This window comes from Lissotriton vulgaris, chromosome 1_1 (genome assembly GCF_964263255.1).
Source record: "Lissotriton vulgaris chromosome 1_1, aLisVul1.2, whole genome shotgun sequence".
Lineage (NCBI taxonomy): Eukaryota > Metazoa > Chordata > Amphibia > Caudata > Salamandridae > Lissotriton > Lissotriton vulgaris.
The window spans coordinates 1,286,375,540-1,286,402,246 of record NC_141685.1 but is presented as its reverse complement, the minus strand read 5'-3'; positions in this window follow the sequence as shown (position 1 = coordinate 1,286,402,246).

Below are 26,707 nucleotides of genomic sequence, written 5' to 3'. Positions count from 1 at the left end.
AAAAAAATAAATAAAGGGAAAGTTTCTGAAAGGTAATGGAAGATTTAGGAAAGAATAAACGCTTAGATATACGTGCATTGTAAAAATAAGGTAGATATAAATGTACATATTGGTAAAAAAAAAAGTTATTTTACAATTGGAAGGTGTTACATTTATTTAGAATGTAGGACAGAGTAGTTCATGGTTGACATCTGTGATAGGATGTTATTGTTATAATAGTGTTTGTGCAAAAGAATTGCGAAAGATAATCAGGGGGTAACTTGGTCAGTAAGATGGGAAGGGGCTTGAATTTTTCCAACTGTCACGCTGGCATATCATGTTATATTATACGAGAAGCGTCTATGAGGGGGGCTCAAGGGGCATTGGAAAGTGAAAGGAGTGCAGATTGTTAGTGGTACTTCAAAATAGTAAAATAACTAACATTTTTAAGACCTTTAAAACGGAGACGAAAGCGAGAGAGTGTGTGTGTTTTGCCAGTGTGTACATGTAAAAAATCCCAGGTGAATTCCAAGCTACTAGACATGTCACATGTGCTGCCTAACAAAATATTACTTGATGCCCCATCCCTGGACCCCAATGGGTTCACAAATGGAACAATGGAACTGTTTATGAAACGTCATACCTTTTGTGGACAATTGATCAAAGCAATAGCAAACCATAAAAAACATGAACGTCAATAGGTGAACCAAAACCCACTCTTTCTTGGTTCTTTTTATAGCACTTCCAACTGCTAAATCGGTCAGTAGAAGTCCTAAAAGCACAGCCTAAAACAAGAACCCCAAAGTTTATTTAAAATTTAGACCTAACAAGACACAAAGCCACAGACCTGCATTACTACAAGACTTCTGTTAAATAGCTCAATGTCAGAATTCTAAATACAACTGATCGGAGAACAACCCTGACCGACAGACATAACGCTCATCTTTTCCCAACTAGAACATACTCCATCCATGAACCTTCCAACCATCAGCCCTGTGTGGAAACTCTTTTAATGCCCATCCATCTGTGGTGGGCAACCAAGCTTTGAGGTGGTGATACTGTGCTTTACTAACACAGCTGTCCAGCTGGAAACTACTGCTAACGTAATATTTATTTTGTATGTTTTTAAATATTATTGTTGTTATTATTATCAATACTATAATTATATAATGTTGTCAGTATGCCCCATGTCACATCTGGTTTTACAACCAACAGCAGCATGCATGCTTTTCTATTTAAGTCAAGTCTACAAGGTAGCACCAGCCGTCTTGCAGCCACTCATTCTTTACTATTGGTTGACTTTACTGTCACTCTTATGTGTTTGCTTTCTATTCGATGACTTTCCTTGCTTCAGTCTAACCAGTTTGTGTTTGTCTCTCTCTTGGAGATAGCCTCTTTATCATTGGTTGGATTCTATGTTTGCTCTGCTCGCTTTCAGGGAACTACTGTTTGTTTAAGCAATCCATAAGAGAAAATAAGTTTTCCACCTTTCTCCATAGAGTACGTCTATCCCCACACTTCATGTTGCTCTCACTCGCCCATGTGCTTCTCTACCCTCACCCAAACTTGTGTTCAGTCTGCTTCTCCCCCCTTTTTTATGTTCTCTCCCTCATGTTACTTCTCCCTCGTCCACTGTGTTGTTTTACCAGCCCACCGTGTTGTTTCACCCTGCACCTGCCATGTTACTTCACATACCACTCTCCTCCCAACCCACTCCCAAAACCTACTAATCAGTTTAATTACTTTGCATTTTAAAAAAGCTTTAGAACTACATTTATAAAGAAAGCTTTCATTTTACTTTTCTTTATTAGAGGAAACTAAGATTGGTAAATTACAAAAAGATAGTGTCCGAACGGATACGGTCTAAAAAAAGATGCATCATCCGCGTCATGGTGTTTTGTTTTAGTCATGATGCAGAGCAGCTGAATTGCTGTACAGCATAGCTAAAAAACATTGGTAAAGCTAACAGATTTCGTCTTATATAGGTCTGGTCTTATATGCAGTGGTCGAAGTGGGCGGGATAAGCAGGGCACAGCGTTCCCCTACTTTTTTATGCAAAAAAATACGTCCCAGGACAGCAGAAATAGCCAAGGCCTATAATTAAGGCTTGGCCATTTGGGGACGGGTGGGGTGGGTTGAGAAGGAACAGAACTATGTCTCTTACTTCTTGCCCAGAGAAGACAAGGACAGTGTCCACTTCTCCAGCTCTGCCACTGTCAGCCGCCCCCTCTCTTCATTCCTCTTTCTCTTATTGCCTCTTTTTCTGTCTCTATCATGCTCCTCCTCATTTGCTGAATGAAAACTGTCTCTTAAAGAAATAGCTCTTACCCTCTCCTTCCCTTCATTCGTTCTCCTGTGAAATGGATCCAAAAAAGAAAGAAACACTTTTGTTGGAAATGTCGTCTTTTTCTATTCCAAAATGTAGCCTCGGACGGGGAGAAAAAATGGTCCAAGTACAAGAAATAACGAAATACAGGAAGACAGAGTGGTCACAAAGTTGTTGGATTGGTTTTAATAACACCCAAACACATTAAGCGCCACTTTACAGAGTTTGCCAGAGAAGTACTGCTTTCGTTCTCTCGTCTTTCTTTAAACAACATTGCTTTTCCTGGGTGGGGAAGTGCACCATTCCTGGAGGTACTGCAATACCTGGTCGATGCGTGGAGTGGAAAACGGTTACTGTGATCCGTATCAGCTTTTTTCCTTATTTTAGTTTTTCTAAAATGTGTACTGGGCTGTGTTCCGGGATGTGGTATTTTTAAACTATACTGCTTACATTTTGTAATGATATAAGCAATGGACATTGAAACGGGTCCCTTACGGGTCCTGTGGTCATGTCCTTAACTTTTCAGGCAGAAATACTCATTGATTTCTTAATAATGAGTGTGAAATTGATAAGGTAACCATGTTGTTCCTGCTTTCATTCCACAAGCTTCACTAAGGGCCTGATTACGACTTTGGCATTATCATTTTATTTTTCATGTGGGGTGACGCTCCTCCACCTTAGCAAAGCAGCCGTCACTACCTGTAGGGCCGTTTTTGTTTCCCCACCGCCAGCATTTTCATGGCTGGCTCATGAAAAGGCTGGCAGTGGGGAAACTCATAATATGCTTTGCAGTGCTGCAGAGGCACAGCCAAGCATATTGCTTCCCTAGACTGCAGTGCCACCACCAGGGATCGCGGGTCCGTGGAAGTTGCAGCGGTTCTCTGGAGGTCCGACCAACCTAGTAATAGAGCGGTTCTACCACTGGTGTGGCTCTCCCCGTCGCCATTGCCCCTCCACCACAGGTTCCGCGGTCAGATGGACCGCCCAGCTTGTAATCTGGCCCCTAATCTTGCATTCTCTATGAGTGTTTGCTTTTTCGAGGATGTTATTACTTTTTTTTCCAGGCAGCATATTACTCTTGTCTAGTGCATAATTTGAATTGAGTCACATCAAGGTGTTTATAGTAGGGTACAATTGGTTGTAGCTGAAGGCAGAGCGAGTTTCTCTCAGTAGGGGTGTATGGTGTTCAGTGGGGGAGAGAATGTGGCACTATGGTTAGAGCTGCCGAATTTGGAAGTGGGGAACCATGTACAGCCTGCATGACCTGCCCACCAGACCACTCTCCTGAGGGAGCATATTCCCATGACAGACCTTATAAGCCCTGGTGTTTTATCACCAGCAGGTAGACCCTAGCAGTGGCAAGTGTAGGTTAACTTTAAGGCCTGTCCACCAAATACCATACTGAAGTTCACCTCCAGTCTTGCGGGTAGGCCTACGAAGCAGCACACCCTAGAGCGAGGTCACAGGACCCTTGCTTTAGGCCAGTCCACCTCACCAATTGGCCTTGTTTTAGCAGTAATAGTGAAACTCACCAAGGATCTGCAAAGCAGGATTTGCACGCATACCAAACTAAGTTTGCAAACTTCAAGATCTCTCTGCTTCAGGCACAAGAACATTTAACATGTGCTGCCTGCTTTGGGGTTACTGTAATTAAGCAGTAATGAAGAACAGAATTATGTTGCAGTTTTGACTAAACTATGTAGCAAAAAAAAGGCTGCAGCGTAATGTGGTACATTTTCTGATACTTTATTTTTACATTTTTACACATACTAACAGTCTCTGCAAAGATTCTGCCTCATTAGTACCAGTGTAACATACAAATGCAGAATTGAGAAAGGTGAGCAGTCAAACTTTGAAAAGGGCCCTCCACTTTGCAGCTACACAAGTCACATTATAAGTAACTTTTGATACGTTTGACCTACAAACAATTTTTTGTTAAAATCGTCAGATTATGCAAAAGATGCTGCACTGTGTGTCAAATATGGCAGAGCCATAATTATGTGGAAAACTTTTCCAAACTAATATATTTTACCATTCATGTTTGTACTGCTCTTGTTGAAAAGGGAGAAGTGCTGATGAGAGAAACTGCATGTCTTAGAGACAAATGGCTTGTGATTCCACTTTTAAGCGTGTTTTGAACATTCTGTGAATTAAAACATATCCTACTTTGTGAATGTATTTAATGTCAATAACTCATATTAAACTTTGAGTACACATGTGTATTCATTGGTTGAATTAAATAACGTAAAAAGCTGTAAATGGTCAGTGAAATGGCAAACAAATACAAAAAATGTAGATGTTTTGCTGTTTCTGGCCACACCTCTGACTCTGCCCACTGACTCAATCCTCAGGTTATTTCTGACCTCTGATTCTCCGCTCACAGTTTGCCTACTTTTTTTCCCCACACTTCGACCACTGCTTTTATGACATACCTTTTGACTTTCTATTGCATAGTGATACTGTTGATGATTTTTTATTATTCTGGTCACTAATTCCTTGTTTTCTACAATAATTATATACAATTTATCCAGGGGCGGCTGGTGACATTTGAAGGTGGTGGGCGTAAACTAATTTGCATATTGCACCGCAGCGATCGAGCGCAGCGAGCGAGCCCGAACCACCTTGCATCCATCCATACATCATTCATGCATCCACCCATCTATCCACCCACCCACCCTGCATCCATACATCATTCATTCATGCATCCACCCATCCATCATGCATCCACCCATCATGCATGCATGCATCCATACATCATTCATTCATGCACCCACCCAGCCACCCATCCATCCATCATGCATCCACCCATCATGCATGCATCCATGCATCCACCCATCCATCCACCCACCCTGCATACATCATTCATTCATGCATCCACCCATCCATCCATCATGCGTCCGCCCATCATGCATGCATGCATCCATACATCATTCATGCATCCACCCATCCATCCACCCAACCATCCTGCATCCATCCATCCATCATTCATGCACCCACCCATCCATCCATCCACCCATCCATCATGCATCCACCCATCAGCATGCATCCATCCATACATCATTCATGCATCCACCCATCCATCCACCCACCCATCCTGCATCCATACATCATTCATTCATGCACCCACCCATCCATCCATCCACCCATCCATCCATCATGCATCCACCCATCATGCAAACATCCATCCGTACATCATTCATGCATCCATCCATCCATCCACCCATCCATCCATCATTCATGCACCCACCCATCCACCCATCCATCCATCATGCATCCACCCATCATGCATGCATCCATCCATACATCCATACATCATTCATGCATCCACCCATCCATCCACCCACCCACCCTGCATCCATACATCATTCATTCATGCATCCACCCATCCATCCATCATGCATCCACCCATCATGCATGCATGCATCCATACATCATTCATGCATGCACCCATCCATCCACCCAACCATCCTGCATCCATACATCATTCATTCATGCACCCACCCATCCATCCATCCATCATGCATGCATCCATCCATACATCATTCATGCATCCACCCATCCATCCACCCACCCATCCTGCATCCATACATCATTCATTCATGCACCCACCCATCCATCCATCCATCCACCCATCCATCCATCCATCATGCATCCACCCATCATGCATGCATCCATGCATCCATTCACGCATCATTCATGCATCCATCCATCCACCCATCCATCCATCATGCATCCACCCATCATGCATGCATCCGCCCATCCATCCACTCATCCTGCATCCATACATCATTCATTCATGCATCCACCCATCCACCCATCCATCCTGCATCCATCCATGCACCCATCCACCCACCCATCCACCGAACAATCAGTAATGCACCCACCCTGCATCCATCCATCATTCATGTATTTTTATGACCATTTAAAAATAAATGATGGACTCTAACAAGCCTTTAGGATCGATGTTGAAGGATGTGCCAGTTTACATATTACATCACCCCTACCTTTTTATGCTGGAAACCTTCTACCGTCCATGTATTTGCCATCCTGTAAGCCCTAGGTATGTACTATACAAATTCACATACAAACATACACCAACATGCATGCAATAATAAATGCATATATCATGCTATTCCGCCTCTACCGTTTGTTAACATTTTGAAATTTTATAACCTTAGTTCAAAGAGTACATTATATTTGTGGTGACAGTTGTTAACTCATTTTCTGGAAAATGTTTATAAAATGAAATCTGTTGAAGGCTGTTGTTGCAACTATCAAAAAAGAAATTCTGAGAATTTTTACATTTCCAAAACCCCATGCCGTGAAATAAACGGGTGACCTGGAATAGATGCACACATTTCTGCAGCAGATGCTTTAACACACTGAACTATCTCAAGTCATTTGTGCAAGCTAGTTTACTGGAACACCGAAAAACACACACTCTTACCTTGCTGCCAGTCCCGCACACGTCACAGGCTCACAGCGCCCCTGGCCAATCCTGGCGCCAGGGGCACAGGTACCCTCTCGCCCGCAGCACGCCCATTAGGGCTCCTGATGGGCATGCGCAACGCCGCCAAAACACAAGTGCGCATGCGTGGGCACGGGTAAAAATTCACCCTCCATCCCCACGCATGCGTACTTGTGTTTCCGTCTGTACAATCATGTCAATGAATCAACATGACGCCCGCCCGGCGGTCTGACGTCATGTTGATTCATTGACATGATTGTCATGAGGGAGCTGCGGGCGGCGTCGGGCGGGGGGGCTACGCCCCCACGCCCCAATGGACGAACCGCGCCTGAATTTATCCAATGAATTATTTGTAACCTGGCCCCCATTGTTATATTACTCTTTATCAATACTCATCACCTGTATCACTTTTTATTATGTTTTACTATTTATTTACTACCTTAAATTCTAATAAAACTTTTTTGAACTTAAAAAATGACATACCTTTTGGCTTTGCCACTGCTTGTTTTCATTATACGTTTGGGTGTGAGTCGCACTCAGTGCTTTAAATGGGATGGTACTCTCTGGTACTGAGTACCGGCACTTTTTTATTTTGAGAGGGAGAGTACCTGCACTTCTCAAGAGTAACGTAATACTTTTAATTGGAGAGTACCAGTATTTCTCAGAAACAAGCAGGTACTCTACACAGGGTAGCCACACTTCTATTTTTCCATTTAAAGCACTGAGTATGCTTAGTGCCATTGGCTGAAAACTCCGGATAGCCCTAAAGTCACAGTGGTGACAAAAGGCCATTTCACATACCTCTCCCCTCCATGTTGTGCTCCGAAGGCACACCTCTATTCCCCCCTTTCTCCAGTCCTTCCCACGAGCGATTAGTTGCCCACGTGACCACACTGAGACAGCCCTACGCGTGGCTGTCCACAAACCAAGCTTGCAGCATCCCTCAAGTAACATCGGCGCTTTTTTATTTGTTGTATAAAAAAAAAATACAAGCAGATACAGTTATTACTTCAATTATCATAAAATGTATGGCAACGTATTTATGGCATGCACTCAGCAGGGCAACCTCACAATTGCTCAGGGAACCAATTTCAGGCTGGCGTATGTAATGCTTATCTTGTATAATTGCTGCTGCCTCGCTGGCTTTTCCTCTCCCTCGCTCTCTTTTTTTTTAATATGCGCGTCGAGCGTTTTATTAAAATTGCTCAAAGTCGGCAGTGAATTCATTAGCGGGAATGAGACGTAAAACGCAGAATAGTGTAACGTTTTAATTAGGCCTGAACAATAAACAAGCGAAAAGTACAGCGCCAGGGGCTCCCTTGTGGACTGTCAGGGGCCTTACGGCCTTGAAGAATCATTACTTCTCCAGCCAATTTCATGGTGTCTCCGTAGAGAAAGGTTGTTATATAAAAAAATATATATAAAAACACCCCAGTAGGCTGTTCAGTATCTCTATATATTTTCCCCTACTTAAGTTTTCAATGGTAGCACAGCCCTGCGGCCTGCTGGTGAGGGCGAACCCTGCAGGCACGCAAGAGTTCGAGCCCAACGGTATACAGCCCAGACAGGAGCGTGGCGTGCCTGCTCACGGGCGGCAGAGCCCGCGGTTTCCTCCATAGGGTGAAGACTGCTGGTCGTGAAGATCACGAACACGAGGTACTCAGGCAGGAAGGTGCGTGGAAGGCGGGGCGCGCTGTCTTGTTGTCCAGGGTGAAGTCTGCAGGCTCACATTAGCAGCCGCGGTCGGTAGTGGGACTACCTGCCGGGCGGTGACGTAGGGAGGGGGAGGGGCAGCTTGGGGGGTAGTAAACTATGGATTACGGAGGTTTACAGGTAAGAAAACCTATAAATGAATAAAACGAATTTCGTTGTGCGCACTGCATTTCATTTGGGGATGCAGTGCACACAACGAAATTCGTTTTATTAATTTATAGGTTTACTTACCTGTAAACCTCCGTACTCCATAGTTTACTACCCTCCAGTCTGTACCTCCCCCTCCCCACGTCACCGCCCGGGAGGTACTCACACTACCGACCGCGGCTGCACATTAGTCTTCTGTCATGACAAAAACCGGGAGTGAATTATTGTATTCGTGGCCGCCATAAATAAAGGGTGGTGGGTGGGGTCGCGAGGGATTTGCTGCCGCCCACCTCCAGCCTCACGTCAGGTTGCGCCGCCTCTCCTCTTCTTCCTGGGTCCCAGCAGCCCCTGGGACAGAGTCCCTGTCCAATCCCCGCGCTGCAGCTCGAGGATTGGCCTGGGCAGGCAGGATAGACGCCCTGACCAGACCAGGGAGTCTGTGGGGTTACTCCAGCCCGGCTGCTCAATATAGCTGGGCTGGAGGAAACCTAAGTGCACATGTGGGTTTTTGTCGGCCTGAGACGGCTGGCCAAACACACATGAGCTATTAGGGAGTGGAATGCATGTAGCATTCATCCTCCCTCTTCCATGCCTGGCCCTGCCCCTCCCAACACCACTGGCTCAGAGCTGTCAAATGCAAAATAAAACAATGCAAGAACTTTGTTTTATTTTACATTTGTTGCTCTGAGACAGAAGCGAAGGCGAAGCATGTCCGCCATTGCGGAGGAGCCACCACTGCCTAGGTAATACCAAAGCTAGATGTAAGAACTTGTTTGCCATCTTACGTCCCTTTGGCCTTTTAATGCAGCCCAACAAACAGTGAAGTGGTAGGCTGTCTATATGAAGTTGTGTGGCCTTCTATAAGTCAGACACTACCTGTGTCCAAAAGCACTGCACCACGGAGCACTGGGCACTGCCATGCCAGGTGCAGAAAGTCCGCACCGGTATTACACCATGGGCCTTCTGGGCCATTTGGTGCTTGAGGGTAGCCATCTCTCCCTGCCATTCCACAATATTTCTCTCCGCCATCGTTACTTTATCTGCAGTTTTCCGCAGGTCAGCATGCAGCAGATTAACATCAATCAACACTGTCTCTATTTTATGCTTTAGTGCTTTCCCAGAGCCTTGAATTGCAGTCATCAGATCTGCTCTGGAGGGCTCCGCATTACCATCCAGAACTTTCCCTTCATCATTAGACCCTGTTTGCCTTGTTATCATTTGGGTGTGGTGTCACGGCGTGATGTATTGGATAATGGTGTTGGCAGATGTGGAGCGGGCTGCTTTTCCTTGTCCATCGTACGCTGCGTAGTGAGGTGTATCACTCCCTAAAGCCTGGCTAGGTCAGAACTTCACTCCACATGTGCAGCCCAAGGTGTGCCACCACCTGCACCACTTCTTCAGGGATAACTGTTACACGTAGCGTCACTCACATGAACCAGGATACCTTCATCGCTGGACGACTCCACTGACGTGTTGATAAAAGGGGTCCATCCCCAATGTCCCAGCTGTGCGTTCCCTTAGTTACAGCACCATTACCAGCTCTACCGTTTACCAGACTTGATCTGGACAGCACCAAGAGCAGGCCAAGACGGGGACTGAAGACCTCAGAGTGTGTTAGTGCAAATCCTGGGTGTCCGTCCGCCCGCCTCAGCGGCCGTTGGTGTCTGTAGGTCGGAACAAGGGGGGGTCAAAGGGTAGTGGTGTGTGCACCCCAACCGGAGTCAGATGTATATCACAACAGGGTACCAGCCCAGGAGCAGTTAAGCATATATGAGGTTCAATGTTGGGTTACATGGTACAGTGCAGATGGGGGCACTCCAGCACCACTACAATGTGTCCACAGCAGCTGCCTAGAACCCTTTTGCCCTCTCCTGGGCCATTCAGCCCAGCCTGCATGCTCTGCCATTCCAATGAAGAAGGGGGGAGATAATCAGTGGCATGGTGTGATCCCAGGCATTAAGCTGCTGAGGCCGCCGTACAGTTTGGGGGTGTTAATCAGATTGTGCATCATTCCAGCACCGTTAAGGAAACCAGGCTCTGTATGAAGGGATGCAGGGTAGCCTGCAGCCCTTTAATGTGAAGGTATGTGCTTTACTAATCCGTAGGTCCCCGTGGCCAGTTCAATAATATCTGGGAGCCACCTACCACATCTCTAATGCTTCTCCGGCATGCAACCCTCAGCCAGAGCTGGACAGGCGTGTCATGCTCACTCAAGCCACCATGCCAGGGCCGTCAATTTTTCCCTTGCTGACTGCACACTGGCAACTGCAAGTTAATGCTTGTGGCACGAGTCAGGATTTGACTTGCTCCCATGGGGGCTCAATTGCTGTCCCCCAGCTGCCTGTTGGCGTCCTCCCATTGCCAGTCTATGTATCGCAGGGGATCGCCATTCTGCCTGGCTCACAAATGGTGGCTCCTCTCCCTGTAGGCCCCCTCCCCGTCTCTCACTGCACCAGGCGAGTTGAAGAGTAGGCGTAGGGGCAAATGTGGCAGCTCCTGGACATTCCCCCACCGGTGGATCGCCTACCTTGCTGTGTTGCCACTGCTCGTTACTGCAGGGGATCGCAGCCCTCCACCTTGCCACGTGACTCAGGCCCCAGCAGAGGCATAAGCACTGCTCGCTCTGCTCAATCAGCTGGTTGCCCGAATAGGTTTATTTGTCACAAAAATCAGCAGGATTCAAGCCCCCGCACATTCGCCACTCCCAGGACGACCCCAGTTGTCATTTTGCTGATGGAACTCACAGGATTAAACAGGATAAAAAGTTGTGGATGGCCGCGAGCTCTAGGGCTTACGTCCTGCCAGCCATGTTGCTTGGCTACTCCCCCCCTCCCCCCAGGATCTGCGAGTCTTTATCAGGACATAGGCAATTGGCACATTACACTCTGACCAGGGTCCGGTGTTTAGCTCTCAGGCTTACAAAGAGGCCAAGGGAGGTTTGGGTGTAGCCTTGCGATATTCCTCACCCTATCATCCTGAGGAGAATTCGGTAGTGGAGAGGAAAAAAAGATGAGTTAAAGCAGTCTTCAGTGAGGGTACCAGGCTCGGGTCGCAGTTGCATTCAGCACCTATATGGGGTCCAGAGGGCTTTAAATAACATGCTAAGCAAATCCCTGGGTGGTCGGACTGCCTATGAGATCCTGCTTGGGGTTAAGATGTGGGTCCCACACCTCGACAATCCCAGCACAGTGCTGGCAGAAACTCCATTTGAAATCAATGAACGTTTGGCTGTTTGACAGGAACTAAACGATTTTTGGGCTGAACACAGTAATGTCCAAGTAAAATGCACTGCCACTGGAGAAGTGAAGGTAGTGCTGGCAAGACCTGGCTGGGTCCCAAATGTTGGGATCTGGTAAGGGAGAAAATTGTGGACAAAAAAAGAGTTTAGGCCATCTTATAGAGCGCCTGTGCCTTTTCTTGGCTGTTGAAGGTACCAGAACTGTGCTTCGTCCGCCTCTTGCCGGTCGGAAAGAGAAGCGATTTGTCTCCATTGATCTGAACAAACCACATTATGTGGTTGATTCTCAACAGTAAGCCACACTGCCCCCTCTCGCTACTGTTCAGGAAGTTCAGATGGAAGCCTTGATATCCTAAGATACACCTTCTCTCGCACAAGAGACACCAACAAACAACAACAAAGTTTTTCTTCTACCTGTTGCTACTACAACTGTACAGTCAACCAGTACAGAAACACAGATTTCGATCCGGAAACCTGAAATGAATAAAATTTACATAAATGTACCACAGATCGAGTCATCTCCCAGTTCTACAAACCCAGCTATGCTGCCAAAAATAGATCAGACGGCTTTGGCTACTTCAACGACTTTGATGACTTCTCATCAAATTCAACTGATCTACTGCCTCCGCCACCACCAACTCTCCTTTTCAGGCTGAAAGTTTGTGTTTTCTATCTTTGGCTGAAATGGACATATATTGTTTTTTCTCCTTGGTTACATCTTTGGCATACAATTGGGTTACCTTTTCTGGTCCTTTGGATTGGTTTGGTAACTTTCTTTTTCCTGCTTTTAAATGGACATTAGCTTACGGAATGCGGTGAAGCACAACTGGTGAGCTTGGTTCTCAAACCACTTGCATCATTACACCGCGAATGGAGAACTTTCCCTGGTGAACATTACAGCGGTTCCAGTTCCCTAGGAAATTGTATTGGACAGGGTATTGTACAAATTAATTTTTTTTAAACACATTTTATTGAGTTTAACATATCAGGACAGGTACACTGTACGAAGTAAACTATGTCAAAGTACATACATTTTAATAAGCTAAATCACTAACCGACAGGGTATTGTACGATGTATATGGCCCCACTGAACTACTACCAATTCCATATTCGTTCAAAATTTCTTTCAATTATGTCATTACCCCGAGTACCGTTTCTGATGATTGGGACAGTAATACAGTGCATAAATTGCTGGAAGACCTAAAGCATTCAACTATCTTTTCCTCTGATGAATTGTATGATGGTACATCTAATTATGATGACATGTTCTGCTTTCAAAATTATGGTCATCATTTCCTGCATAATGCCAGTGTTCTACATGCTGTTTATATTAACACTCAATGGGAACATTGCCCTATACTCCATCTGGGTAGTTAAAAAACATTGCACAGAAGTTTGCTTATTTTCCTGGTTATGACACATCTGACCTGGCCTCATATTACTATAGGCTAGCACCAACACCTGCAAAGAAATACATGCTAACTGACATCAAACTGATGTGTTTTGCATCTTTTCTTTCCCAGCTGTCTGTACAGGGTTTCGACTTTTGGAAGGACACTATAGGTGTAAAATCATCTATATGGGGGACAAGAGACTGACAGGTTCAGGGAACTGAGGCTTTCTTTAAAGCATGTCTCATACAACAACAAATGATTTTCCTGAATAAGACTGTGCAACAAACATCGTATCTTGGAATAGCTAAAGAAGAGACCTGAACACACCATGCATTCCCACATTTGTACAATTTGATCATTAGCAACATAGTTACACACTAAGGTGAGGATACAATGGATACCATGGACGTAATAGCATGTACAATTCATCAGACCTCAAGTGGAAAGGGTGGCTGTTTTGGCCACTGGGCAATAACGGATGTATAGCATGATTCATAGGGCCCACCAATGGTTTCAAGACTAATAGACCTGACAAACAAGTTACTTACTTTCGGAAACAATGTATCTGTAAGAGAAATACATTAGTTATACATTTCTTACCTTAGAATTACCCCCAGGCGTCAGAATGGATCTGAAGAATTTTTCTGTAGCAGTACCCCAGCAAGTCGGTAGGTGGCGTTGGTTAACTCCGTATCTGTCGTCGTCATCGTGGTTGTTGGGATGATGTTGCGATGTCTACTTAGATGCCACCCCTGCACACTGACGTAAGTTCTAACACGACTTTCCACGCCAGAAGCGCAGAGCCATGCAAGACACTGACCACTGGTGTACCAAACTAGGGCCCTGGAAGGGAGTCCCTATCCCTAGAAGTCAGTTCGCAAAACGGGAAGGATGGGTGGGCGGTAATGAATCTATAACTAACGTATGTCTCTTACAGATACATTGTTACCGAAGGTAAGTAATTTGTTCATCTGAAAAAGACCATTAATGAAAGATTCCTTACCTTAGAATAGATGCCCCAGCAATGCCAACCCCGAAGGTGGGTCTGCAAACTAAGTTCACACCAGAAAGTCCTGGAGAATAGAACGGCCAAAAAGCCTCTCTCTGGACTTGGCTATCCAGGCAGTAATGTTTGGTGAACTTGTGCAGGGATGCCCACTTGGCTGCCTGGCAGATGTCAAGCAGCGGAACTCCACGTCTCAAAGCAGTAGAGGCTGCCTTCGCCCTTGTCGAGTGGGCGTGCAATCCTACTGGAGGTTTCCTTTTCGTCAAAGAATAGCATATTTTTATGCATAGGCCAACCCATCGAGAGGTGGTATGCTTGTGCAGGGCCCGACCTTTCTTGGCGCCCACATAACCCACGAAGAGTTGATCATCCACCCTGAAATCTTTAGTCAAGGTAGAAGGACAGCGAACATTTTGGGTCTAGACGTTAAAGTCTCTCCTCCTCTTTAGTAGAGCGCGGAGGCGGTAAGAAAGTGGGCAATGTGATGGTCTGAACTATGTGGAAAAAAGTAACCATTTTGGGCAGAAAAGAGAGCGTAGTCCGAAGGACCACTTTGTACGGGTGAACTGCAAGAAAAGGAGGCTTGGAGGAAAGAGCCTGAAGTTCACTCGCCCTGCGAGCAGATGTGATGGCAAGCAGGAAAGCGATCTTCAAGGTAAGAAGACGAAGAGGACAATTGTGTAGTGGCTTAAAGAGAGCACACATAAGGAAAGTAGGAACAAGATTCAAGTCCCACTGGGGCATTATGAAAGGCGAGGGAGGAAAGAGATGAGTAATGCCCTTTAGAAATCTATGTACAATCATGGCCGAAAGGTACCCTTCAAGAGTGCCCAAAGCAGAGCCCTGTTGGGCCAAAGATAGAATGAAGAGGAGAATATCTGAAAGAGGACCAGAAAGGGTATCCACAGCCTTTGCTGTGCACCATACCACAAATTTGTTCCATCTACAGGCATATACTGTTTTAGTGGAGGGACGCCTCGCTGCTAAGATGGCATTACAGACTTTGGGAGGAAGGTCGAAAGCTATCAACGGTTGCCGCACAATCTCCAAGAAAGGAGGTGGAGGCTGGACAGGTTCGGGTGGAGGACCGTCCCCTGTTGCTGCGACACCAGATCCTCCTGAAGAGGCAGTCTGATCAGAGGATCGATGACCATGCTCAAGAGCTCGGGGGACCAGACTCTCCAAGCTCAGTCCAGAGCCACAAGAATGACCTGAGCGCTGTCACGCTTGATCTTCTTCAGCACTCTGGACAGAAGTGGTACAGGCGGAAAGGCGTACAGGAGGCCGCAACTCCACTTGCAACAAAAAGCATCACCAAGTGAGTGTCGCCTTGGAAACTCCAATGTGCAGAACAGCTGACAATGCGAGTTCTCTTGGGTGGCGTACAGATCTAACTAAGGCTCTCCCCACTGCCGAAAGCGACCTTGCACCACCTCCGAGTGAAGACGCCATTCGTGATCCATCGTGCACTGGCAGCTGAGTTCGTCCGCCCTGGCGTTCAGGGAACCTGCCAGGTGTTGAACCACCAGGGATATGCCCTGATGTTCCATCCATATCCAAAGGCAAAGGGCCTCTTGACATAGAGTCCACGACCCCACCCCACCCAGCTTGTTGCGGTACCACATGGTGGTGGTGCTGTCTGTGAACACCTACACTACTCTCCCATTTGACAGAAGGAAGTAATGCCTTCAGTGCAAGACGGATCACCCGGAGCTCGAAAAGGTTGATGTGGAGACCAGATCAACCAGAGACCCCTGATCTCCGCCTATCCCAGGAGGCCACCCCATCCCAGGACTGAAGCATCTGTCACTACTGTGAACTCTGGTTGGGAAGGGAGAGGTCTCTGCCGCTGACCCAATTCTGGTTTGTGAGCCACCACTGCAATTGACGTGCAATCCCCTCTGAGATCTGGCCAACATCAGAAAGATTCCCCTGATGCTGCGCCCACTGGAACTTCAGGTCCCACTGCAGAGCCCGCATACGCCACCTGGCATGATCCACCAGCAGGATGCAGGAGGCCATGAGGCCCAGCAGCCTCAGGGTCATTCTCACTGAAATCCGGGATAAAGGCTGAAACATCAGTATCATAGCCCGAATATCCCAGACTCGCTGCTTGGGAGGATAAGCCCGAAACTTTGCGGTATCAAAGCTGCTCAGATGAAAAGGAGCTTCTGAGAGGGAGTCAGGTGTGGCTTCGGCACATTGATAGTGAACCCCAGCGGAATCACTGACAGAATATCAACTCACAGAATATCGACCTACAGAAACATTGACGCAGGAATATCGAAGGCAAGTATATCGACATCCTATCTACAACAAGGTAAGTACAAAAATATCGAAACCAAAATATCGATGTTAAAAATATCGTAATTAAAAATATTGTTTTTTTCTGTTAAAAATAAATGTGTAAAATAAAGTAAATAATACTAATAAATAAAAGAAACATAGTTAAAAATATTTAATAATGTTTAAAATTAATAAATAATACATATATAATAATAAAACATTAAACATATACATAAAATATATAGGGTTCGATTCCGAATCGGGAAACTAATCCGTACGACGAATCGTATTCGTAGCCGTTTCCGTACGAATCGTACAAATCCGTCCGAATCGCGTAGTGCGATCCGTAGGAAAAGTATACGTACGAATGTGTGCGAACCGTACGAAAAGCAAGGGAGAATCTGTACGAAACGGACCCTCACGGTGAACCGTATGAATCGTAAACTTGCTGTATGACCCGACAAGTACGATCCGGACCGGGGAACGGGAACGTGATTCATACGGAAAACGTTGTATGAGCAATTTGTACGGAGAGCCACACAATCACATACACACCGTACCCCTGCAATCATGGGAGTACGCACCGTGCCCCTATGCTCTGTATCTCTACGCACCGTACCCCGATGCACCGTACCCCTAAGCACCGTACACCTATGCACTGTACACCCATGCACTGTACCCCATACGCACCGTGCCCCTACTCACCGTACCCCTACGCACCGTACCCCTGCAATCATGGGGTGCACTAGCGTAGCTAGGGAGGTCCGTTTCGCACGCGGTTTGTGTCGAAATGTGCTTTTACGGATGTTTTAAACTGCCGTAGAAAAAGAGTCGTACGGAGAGTTGTCGTAACGAATCGTACTTGCTGGTTCGTGAAAATCGGCTTCAATCCGTACGGACGTCGCGTACTGCGTGTTCCAAATGCGATTTGTACGTATTTTTAAGTCGTATGGTCTTTCGTACGATTCGTACGGAGATCTGCTTTGGGTTCAGATCGTACTTCATCGTACGTACGGGGACGTTGAAGGTGTACGATTTGTACGGGAAAAATGCTCCGTACTGCGATTCGTAGGGGATTTTACCAAATCGGAATTAACCCCATAATATATACTTACTTAATAATAACTTTTAATAGTTATTTTAATTACTTATAAATTATTTATAAATACTATAAATTACAAATACATCTAGACACACAAAATAATAACATAAATACAAAGTAAATAATTATTTAATACATTAAAAAAATTAAATATACTTTCAAAATATTTAAAATTAATTAAATACTACATTATCTAAAATAATACAAAACATATTACATAGATAAATAAACTACTATTTAAAGTTAAATAAAAACTACAGTAATGAAAGCATTGGGATCACTGAAATAATATAGACTGCCAAAATATCGACCTGCAAAAATATCGTTGCCAAAATATCGACAGACAAAATATCAACTTTCTATCTACAAACAGGTAAGTACAAAAATATCGAGTACAAAATATCGTTAACAATAATATAGATGTAAAAAATATCGACTTTATTAAAAACAGTGTTAAATTAAATTAATATTAAATTTAAATGACTAAAATATACTTAAACATACTTAAATTAAATTATAATAATAAAATAATAAATGAAAATAATAACAAACTTATTTGTTGACCCTGAACCCTAAAATATACCCCTTTACCCAAAAACCCAAAAACTGACCCTGAACCCTAAAAATACCCCTTTACCCAAAAACTGAAAACTGACCCTGAACCCTAAAAATGCCCCTTTACCCAAAAACTGAAAACTGACCCTGAACCCTAAAAATGCCCCTTTACCCAAAAACTGAAAACTGACCCTGAACCCTAAAAATACTCCTTTACCCAAAATTTATCAATATTATTTAATTACCAATTAATTATTAATTAACAATAACAATAAAGTAAATATATTAGCACATTAGCTGTAATTATTTTAATAATTAATATTATTTTTTCCCAATTAATTACTTAAGAATAACAAAAAATTATATATATTAAAATGTACTCTAATTAATGTAATTAACTAATTACAATTAATCAATTACCAATTAATTGCTAATTCAAAATATGTACAAAATTATATTAATTAATTAACTAATTATTATTAATTATCAATTAATTATTAATTATAAATATTTACAAACATATATTAATTAATTAATTATTATTAAATTACTTCCCACCCTATTCCCCTATAAACCCACAACCCGCTACAGAATTACATAACGCAATTATTAAAAAAACAAATTCCATTTAATAAAATATTTTATAACATTAATACACACTTTTCACACATATTATTACATAAAAATACACTATAAAATATTATATATTATTAAAAATTCGAAAATTTTGCTATCTATATTTTAAACAGTCGATATTACTTCACTTACCTGAAAAACGATATTTTTGTAGTCGATATTATGTCCAGTCGATATTTTGTCCAGTCTATATTTAAAACTCGATATTATGTCCAGTCGATATTTTGGAGTCGATATTTTGTCTGTTCACCAAAGCATTGGATAGCGTAGAACGTAAAATTACTAATCCCACTCCAGAAAATGCAACAGTAAGGAAAGCGTTGAATAGCGCAGGGGTAAAAATTACTATTCCAACTCTAGAGAGTGTAACAGTAGGGAAAGCGTTGGATAGCGACTGACTAAATATTACTATTCCCAGTCAAAAGAGAGCAACAGTAGGGAAAGCGTTGGATGGCGGGAAGCTAAAAATGACTATTCCCACTCCAGAGAGTGCAACAGTAGGGAAAGCGTTGATAGCGTAGGGGTAAAAATTACTATTCCAACTCCAGAGAGTGAAACAGTAGGGAAAGCTTTGGATAGCGTAGGGGTAACAATTTCCATTCCCGCTCCAGAGAGTGCAACAGTAGAGAAAGCGTTGGATAGCGAGTGACTAAAAATTACTATTCCCACTCCAGTGAGTGCAACAGTAGGGAAAGCATTGGCTAGCGTGGGGGTAAGAATGACTATTCCCACTCCAGTGATAGCGTAGGGGTAAAAATTGATATTCCCGTCCAGAGAGTGCAACATTAGAGAAAGCGTTGGATAGCGAGTGACTAAAAATTACTATTCCCACTCCAGTGAGTGCAACAGTAGGGAAAGCATTGGCTAGCGTAGGGGTAAAAATTACTATTCCCACTCTAAAAAGTGCAACAGTAGGGAAAGTGTTGGATAGCGTAGGGGTAAACATTACTATTCCCACTCCAGTGAGTGCAACAGTAGGGAAAGCATTGGCTAGCATAGGGGTAAAATTACTATTCCCACTCCAAAAAGTGCAACAGTAGGGAAAGTGTTGGATAGCGTAGGGGTAAAAATGACTATTCCCACTCCAGTGAGTGCAACAGTAGGGAAAGCATTGGCTAGCGTAGGGGTAAAAATTACTATATCCACTCCAAAAAGGGCAACAGTAGGGAAAGTGTTGGATAGCGTAGGGGTAAAAATTATTATTCCCACTCCAGTGAGTGCACCAGTAGGGAAAGTGTTTGATAGCGTAGGGGTAAAAATTACTATTCCCACTCCAGAGAGTGCAACAGTAGAGAAAACATTGGATAGCGAGTGACTAAAAATGACTATTCCCACTCCAGTGAGTGCAACAGGAGGAAAAGCATTGGCTAGCGTAGTGGTAAAAATTACTATTCCCACTCCAGAGAATGCAACAGTAGGGAAAACGTTGGATAGCGTAGGGGTAAAAATGACTATTCCCGGGGGCGTGGCCAAGATGGCGTCGGAGTAAGACGTGTTTTCGAGTCGCTCCGGCGCCCGACCTGCTAAGCTTTGTACAGCAACCGCTGCGGGGCTTCCGTCCGCTCTGGAGCAGCCACAGACATCAACGGCTCCGTGCGGAGTGGTCTGGCACCATCGGTGTGTCCCGGAGTGGTTCGGCGACGCCGCGGGGGCTCTTCAGCTTGAGGCCTACGGAGCACCGGCCTAGCGTGAACGTGAAGCCGCGGTGGGACGCAGCTGCACGGCATCGACTTGGTGGGGCCTGGCGGACCGGAGGGTGTCATCTGCCCTTCTCAGCAGTCACCCCCCCCTGCTGCAGCGAGTTGCTTGTTTTGTAGCGTGTCCTGCGCGATTGGACGCCTTGACGGCCGGCTGGCCACGTGCGCCTGGACGGTGGAACTCTAGCGGGCCCGGACGGACTGGGAGTGGTCCTGCCTGCCCCTTGCATTGGTGCCCTTGATGGCCTCTGCCCACCGGAGAGACGAACCCACGGGTCCCCTCCAGTGTGAACATCGCTCGGCCTTGGGAGGCCCATCACCTGCGTTTCCTACAGCTTCCCTGCGGCTTGCGGTGGTGGTCTTGTGAGATCGCCTGCGACTGGACACGTGCTACGTAAGATCTTCGCTCTGTCCCACGGACTGTTTTTCAGACTCACGCGGCCCAAGAGCGGTGCCTTCCGCCCGGCTTCCCCGAGTGTCCTCCCCCCAGGCCTGACCCCGTGCTGCGGAGAATTCGGCATCCTCGGCGGGAGGCCCTGTGCCGCCATTTTCCTGGGCGGCTGCCGCTGGTAACACGGGTGCCCCAGCACGACCTGCATCCTAGGCTCCGCCGCGATGTCGCTACAGCCGCGTAAGGGGAGGACGGTGAAGGAGGGGACCTCCAAGGCACCGCAACCACCGAATTCCCCTGGGGCAAGTGGCTCGACTAGACAATCAGATGAAGACGCACCGGCCACTAAGGCTTTCATGTCTGAACTCTTTGCCTCGATCAAGGAGGACATCTCCGAGCTCCGCGCTCAACTGGCTTCAGATCTACGTGAGGTCCGGAGGGACGTGGACGGCATAGGGGAACGGGTGGCCGTGCTGGAAGACCACAATTTAAGTATGGCCAATGACGTGCACCAGCTGCAGCAAGATGTTCTTCGCCTTACGGACCAGAACTTGAACCTGCAAGCGTATGCCGAGGACCTGGAAAACCGCTCCAGGAGAAATAACATTCGTATCAGAGCGGTCCCCTGGGACGGTGAGGCTGGAGATCTGAGGGGCTACGTACAAGCCCTCTTCGTACAGGTTTTGGACGATGAAGACGTCCGGGAGATCAAACTGGACAGGGTGCACAGGGTGGGCCTGCCCAGGCGAGGGGGTCCCCCTCCAGACATTCTTGCATGTGTGCACGACTTCCAGACTAAGGAACGCATCCTCCAGAAAGCCAGAACACTCTCCGACTTGGACTTTCGGGGCCATCGACCCCAGCTCTTCCAAGACTTGGCAGCGTCCACGCTTCAAAAGCGAAGGGAATTCCGGCCGGTAACTGCCTATCTGAGGGAGCATGGCATCTCCTACTCCTGGGGTCACCCCTTCCGGATTATTTTTCGCTGGCGGAACAGGTTGGTGCAGATCCGCTCTCTGAAGTCTGCGAGGGAGCTGTTGGGACTGGAGGAGGATCCATCATCGCAAGCGTCCCAGTCCTCACCTTCGCGGCGACGACGTCGCTCGTCCTCTTGGCACCGAGTTGGAGCCTCCCCGGAGCGGCTGCGCCCGGACCACTCTGTGAGCTTGCAGGAAAGGGGATCGGCTGTGGCGTCGGTGGCCTCGGCCACCCTTGCGGATTCCCAGCAGACCTCTGGAGCGGCATGATCCCCGCTTTCTGTGATGGTTGGGCGCCGGGGCGCCTCTACTCCTGAGGCCCTGGGGTACTATGGTACTTTTGGAGAAGACACCCCAGGCCTTGGTCCTGGGGGCCCCTGATCTGGTGCCCCCACCCCATTTCCAGTCTGATGTGGACCGTGTGACCTGTGGCCCATTGGAACTGTCGACTGTACATTACAGGTTGCGGGCCTTGTGCCCTGTTTTTTTGGTTCTTGGGTTGTTGCGGGAGGGTGGGTTTGTTAATGCTCTTCGTATGGATGTCATGACAGGGCGGTTTGGGTTGGGGATGGGGATTGGGGGGGTAGTGGCGGCAACCGTGTGTGCTGAATGCGTGCTGACAACAATTTTTTTGATGTTCACTCCTGTCTTTTGGACATCGCTCTGTGGTGTGACTCCTATGGCCCCCCTGTGCTCTGACAGCGTGGTTGCCTCTCGTGGATGGGGAGGTGAACTTGCGATCTACTTGGGATGGTTGTGGCTGGGTTCTTCCCCTCGAATGCTTGTGCTTGCTCGTCTCCCTTGGATGCGGCTTCTGGTTCACGTGCGAGACCGGTGCGAGCGCTGTGGCGGTATGGAGGTATGCATGGCGTGGTGTTTTAACTTTCCCTTATGCATATTAGCGTAGGAACTTGGAATGTGAAGGGCCTTAACTCCCCGCAGAAAAGGCAGAAGCTTTGGAAGTATATTGTGGATCACCACCTAGATGTAGTCGCCCTCCAGGAGACCCACCTGGCTAGGAAGGACGAGTTGAGGCTTCGCCACAGACAGTTCCCTCTTATCTACAGGGCAGCTGCGCCCACGAAACATAGGGGGGTGGCCCTGCTCTTTCGGGCTTCCCTGCATTTTCAGCCCCTGGGAGTGAGTGTGGATAAAGAAGGCCGTTGGCTACTGGTGAAAGGTTTGTTGCGTGGCCGCCTGTGTACTTTTGCTGTATTGTATGCCCCAAATGCGGGTCAGAATGGCTTTTTGCAGGGTCTACTGGACAAAATGGGGGACTTTGTGGAGGGTCACTTACTCTTGCTGGGTGATTTCAATATGGTGTGGGACAGGGGTTTGGATAGTTCGGGGGCTCGCAGGGCGGACACTGGTGTCTTCTCAGATGAAACTAAACGTCAGTTGGGTGATATGGGGCTAATCGACAGTTGGCGCTTTCTCCATGCACAAACTAGGGATTACACCTTTTTTTCCAACGTTCATAGATCATATTCCCGCATAGACTATATCTTGACTAGCCAGGCTCTTCGGGGGGACATTCAATTGGCTACTATTTTCCCACTCTCACTATCAGATCATAGCCTCGTGGTTCTGGGATTACATTGGGCCACTGGGGGGGACGGTTGGCGTAAGTGGTATTTCCCTGCAGCCCTGGTGCGGGATGAGGTGTCCTGTAAGGCCTTGCGCAAGGCTATTGATGAGTTTTTTCTCCTCAATCCCCCGGCGGACACATCGGTGTATACCACGTGGGACGCATGCAAGGCCTCTCTGCGGGGCACGTGCCTCGCTCTCAACGCGAACTTGAATAAGCTGAGGCGCGAGGAGAGGGAGGCTCTTGAAAAGGAGCTGGCCTCTTTGGAACAGGCCCACAAGGCGAACCCCTCCAGGGTGACACTGCGCCCCCTGACGGCGGTACGAGGGAAACTGAGGGCCCATTATAATAACAGGGCGGAGTTTACCCTTTTGCGCCTTCGGCGCACCTCCTACTCCCAGGGCAACAAGATCGGGCGCCATCTTGCCCGACAACTCCGGGACAAACGTGAGAAAGATTATATAGGGGGGATTCGCGACCGGGCGGGCTCTGTTCAGCATAAAGATACGGACAAAGCAGCCATTTTCGGGCGTTTTTACGCGGCGCTCTACTCGGGTGACGCCCTCGATCCGGAGGCTCAGTCCAGATTCCTGGAGGGCCTGCCTCTCCCGAAAGTCTCTAACGAATGGAATGACTTACTGTCCTCCCCCATCACCCGGGAGGAGGTCCTAGATGCCATTAAAGCCCTGAAGTTGCACAAGGCCCCTGGACCTGACGGCTATACGGCCCTCTTCTACAAAACGTTCGCCTCTAACATCTGTGACTACTTAGTCTCTCTCTTTAACGCGATGGCGGTGGATGGTAGGACCACGGACTCTATGGCCGAAGCATTGATCACCATTATCCCTAAGCCGGGGAAGGACCCCGCTGCTTGTACATCCTATCGCCCGATTGCGCTTCTCAATTTGGACGCCAAACTGTACTCTTCTATACTGGCGGGTAGACTGCAGGATCTGATGCCTGCCTTGATCCACCCCGACCAATCCGGGTTCATTAAGGGCAGGCAGACTCATGATAACCTGCGCCGCGTCGTCCACCTCATCGAAAAGGCGGAACGATTTCGCATACCTGCGGTGCTAGTGGGGCTTGATGCGGAGAAGGCTTTCGACCGCGTCGACTGGGGTTTTTTACATCAGACGTTAGTGGCCTTCGGATTCTCGCCTCTTTTCATAAGGATGATTGAGGCCAATTACAGTAGCCCTACCTCTCGAGTGCTGGTCAACGGCCATAGATCGGAGAGTTTTCGTCATTCTCGAGGGACGCGCCGGGGTGTCCCCTCTCGCCACTACTTTTCGCCCTTAGTATAGAACCATTGGCGTTGGCAGTGCGGGAGGACGAGCGGATACTGGGCCTTCCTTTTACAGGCGAACAGCATAAGATTTCGCTCTTTGCTGACGACGTCCTGTTGTCCATCAGAGACCCGGCCTTGTCGCTACCCCATGTCCACTCGGTACTCTCTGCCTACGAGGAGGTGGCGGGCTTCAAAGTTAATTTCGATAAATCCTACATCCTGAACCTGACCCTGTCGGCGGGGGAGGTTCAACTAACCCGGCCGCTTACTCCGCTCGCATGGGCATCAGCGTCCTTGCTCTACTTGGGCGTACGGTTGACTTCCACAGTGGGTGCTCTGTTCCACGCTAACTTCCCCCCGATGTTATCTTCCGTTAAGACTGAACTGGAACGGTGGAAGCCTAAATTCATTTCGTGGCTGGGCAGGGTGCACGCCCTTAAGATGGTGCTCCTTCCCAAACTGTTATACCTGTTTCAGGCTTTGCCTATCCCAATCGGGCTCGACTATTTTCGCCGATTGAAGACCGTGATGCTGCGATATGTCTGGCAGGGGGGCCGAGCACGGCTTCCGTTTGCGGTTCTGCGGCGCCCACGCTTGGAGGGGGGGGGTTGGCTTTCCGGACATGCATTTGTACTACAAAGCTGCCCAGCTGAGAATTATCGTGGAGTGGTCCCAACAGATGTCGGAGAAGCATTGGCTCCACATGGACCGGAGCGTGGCAGGCCGCTCCATTTGGGATCTGGCCTGGAAACCTAAGGCAGACCGGCCCAAAAACACTTACATCAGCACCCCCACGAGCACAGTGCTGAAGGTCTGGGACACAGTGAGCGGCGACGACCGCTGGACCACCTTCCCGTCCCCGTTCACCCCGATTCATTTCAACCCGGCCTTCCCCCCTGCTCAGACAGAAGGTCCCTTTGACGCTTGGAGGGAGGGTGGCTGTAGAGCCCTCACCCACTTGTTCCATGGCGTCGAACCCCTCACTTTCCACAACTGCATGCGGGACTATGGTGTTCTTCCAACGGAACGCTTCAGACATCTCCAGCTTCTGCATTGGGCGACGTTGCCTGCGGTGGTCGATGCGGCCACCAGACCGTTGTCGACATTTGAATCCTTCCTCCTCCGCACCTCCACCATGAAGGGAGCGATTTCCTTCCTTTACAAATTGTTGCTGGACTCTGCCGTGTCGCCACGACCGCGATACCAGGACCATTGGGAGGCCACATTGGGGAGGGACATCTCTACTAGTGAGTGGCAGGGCCTATGGAGGGACGTGACGGCACATAATCACTCTACTGACCTCAGGGAGGCACATATGAAACTCATCTTTGATTGGTACCTATATCCCTCTAAATTGCACCGCATCTTCCCCACTGCTTCTGATAAATGTTGGAGGGGCTGTGGGATGTTGGGAGACTTTAGCCATATATGGTGGGAGTGCCCCACCATCAAGCCATTCTGGGCTGAGATCCTATCCCGTATAAAGGACGTCTTGGGTTACCCGATCCCGGACTCCATGGCCTTTGTTTTATTAGGGCTTAGGGACTCGCTGCTCGAGCACCAGACTAGGGCGGATAAGCGTGTTATGTGGCTGTGTCTGGGTGCGGCTAAGATGACTCTAGCAGCTGTGTGGAAGTCACCATCTGCCCCCGCTGTTTCCTTGTGGCATGCCCGATTGTGGCGTCTGTTGAGCATGGAACGCCTCTCTGACATTTTCCTAGGGAATTTCAAGAACTTTATGTGCCACTGGGGCCCGCTTGTGAGGTTTCTGTCCCGGGGTCTGCCTTCAGCAGTGTGTCCATCAGCGCTGCGGTCCCTTCATCTCTTCCAAATTTGATTTAAGAGTGTCTGTAGTGCTTTGTATGCTTGCTGGTTGCCGCCACTGGGGGGAGGGCGATGTTGGGGAGGGGTGA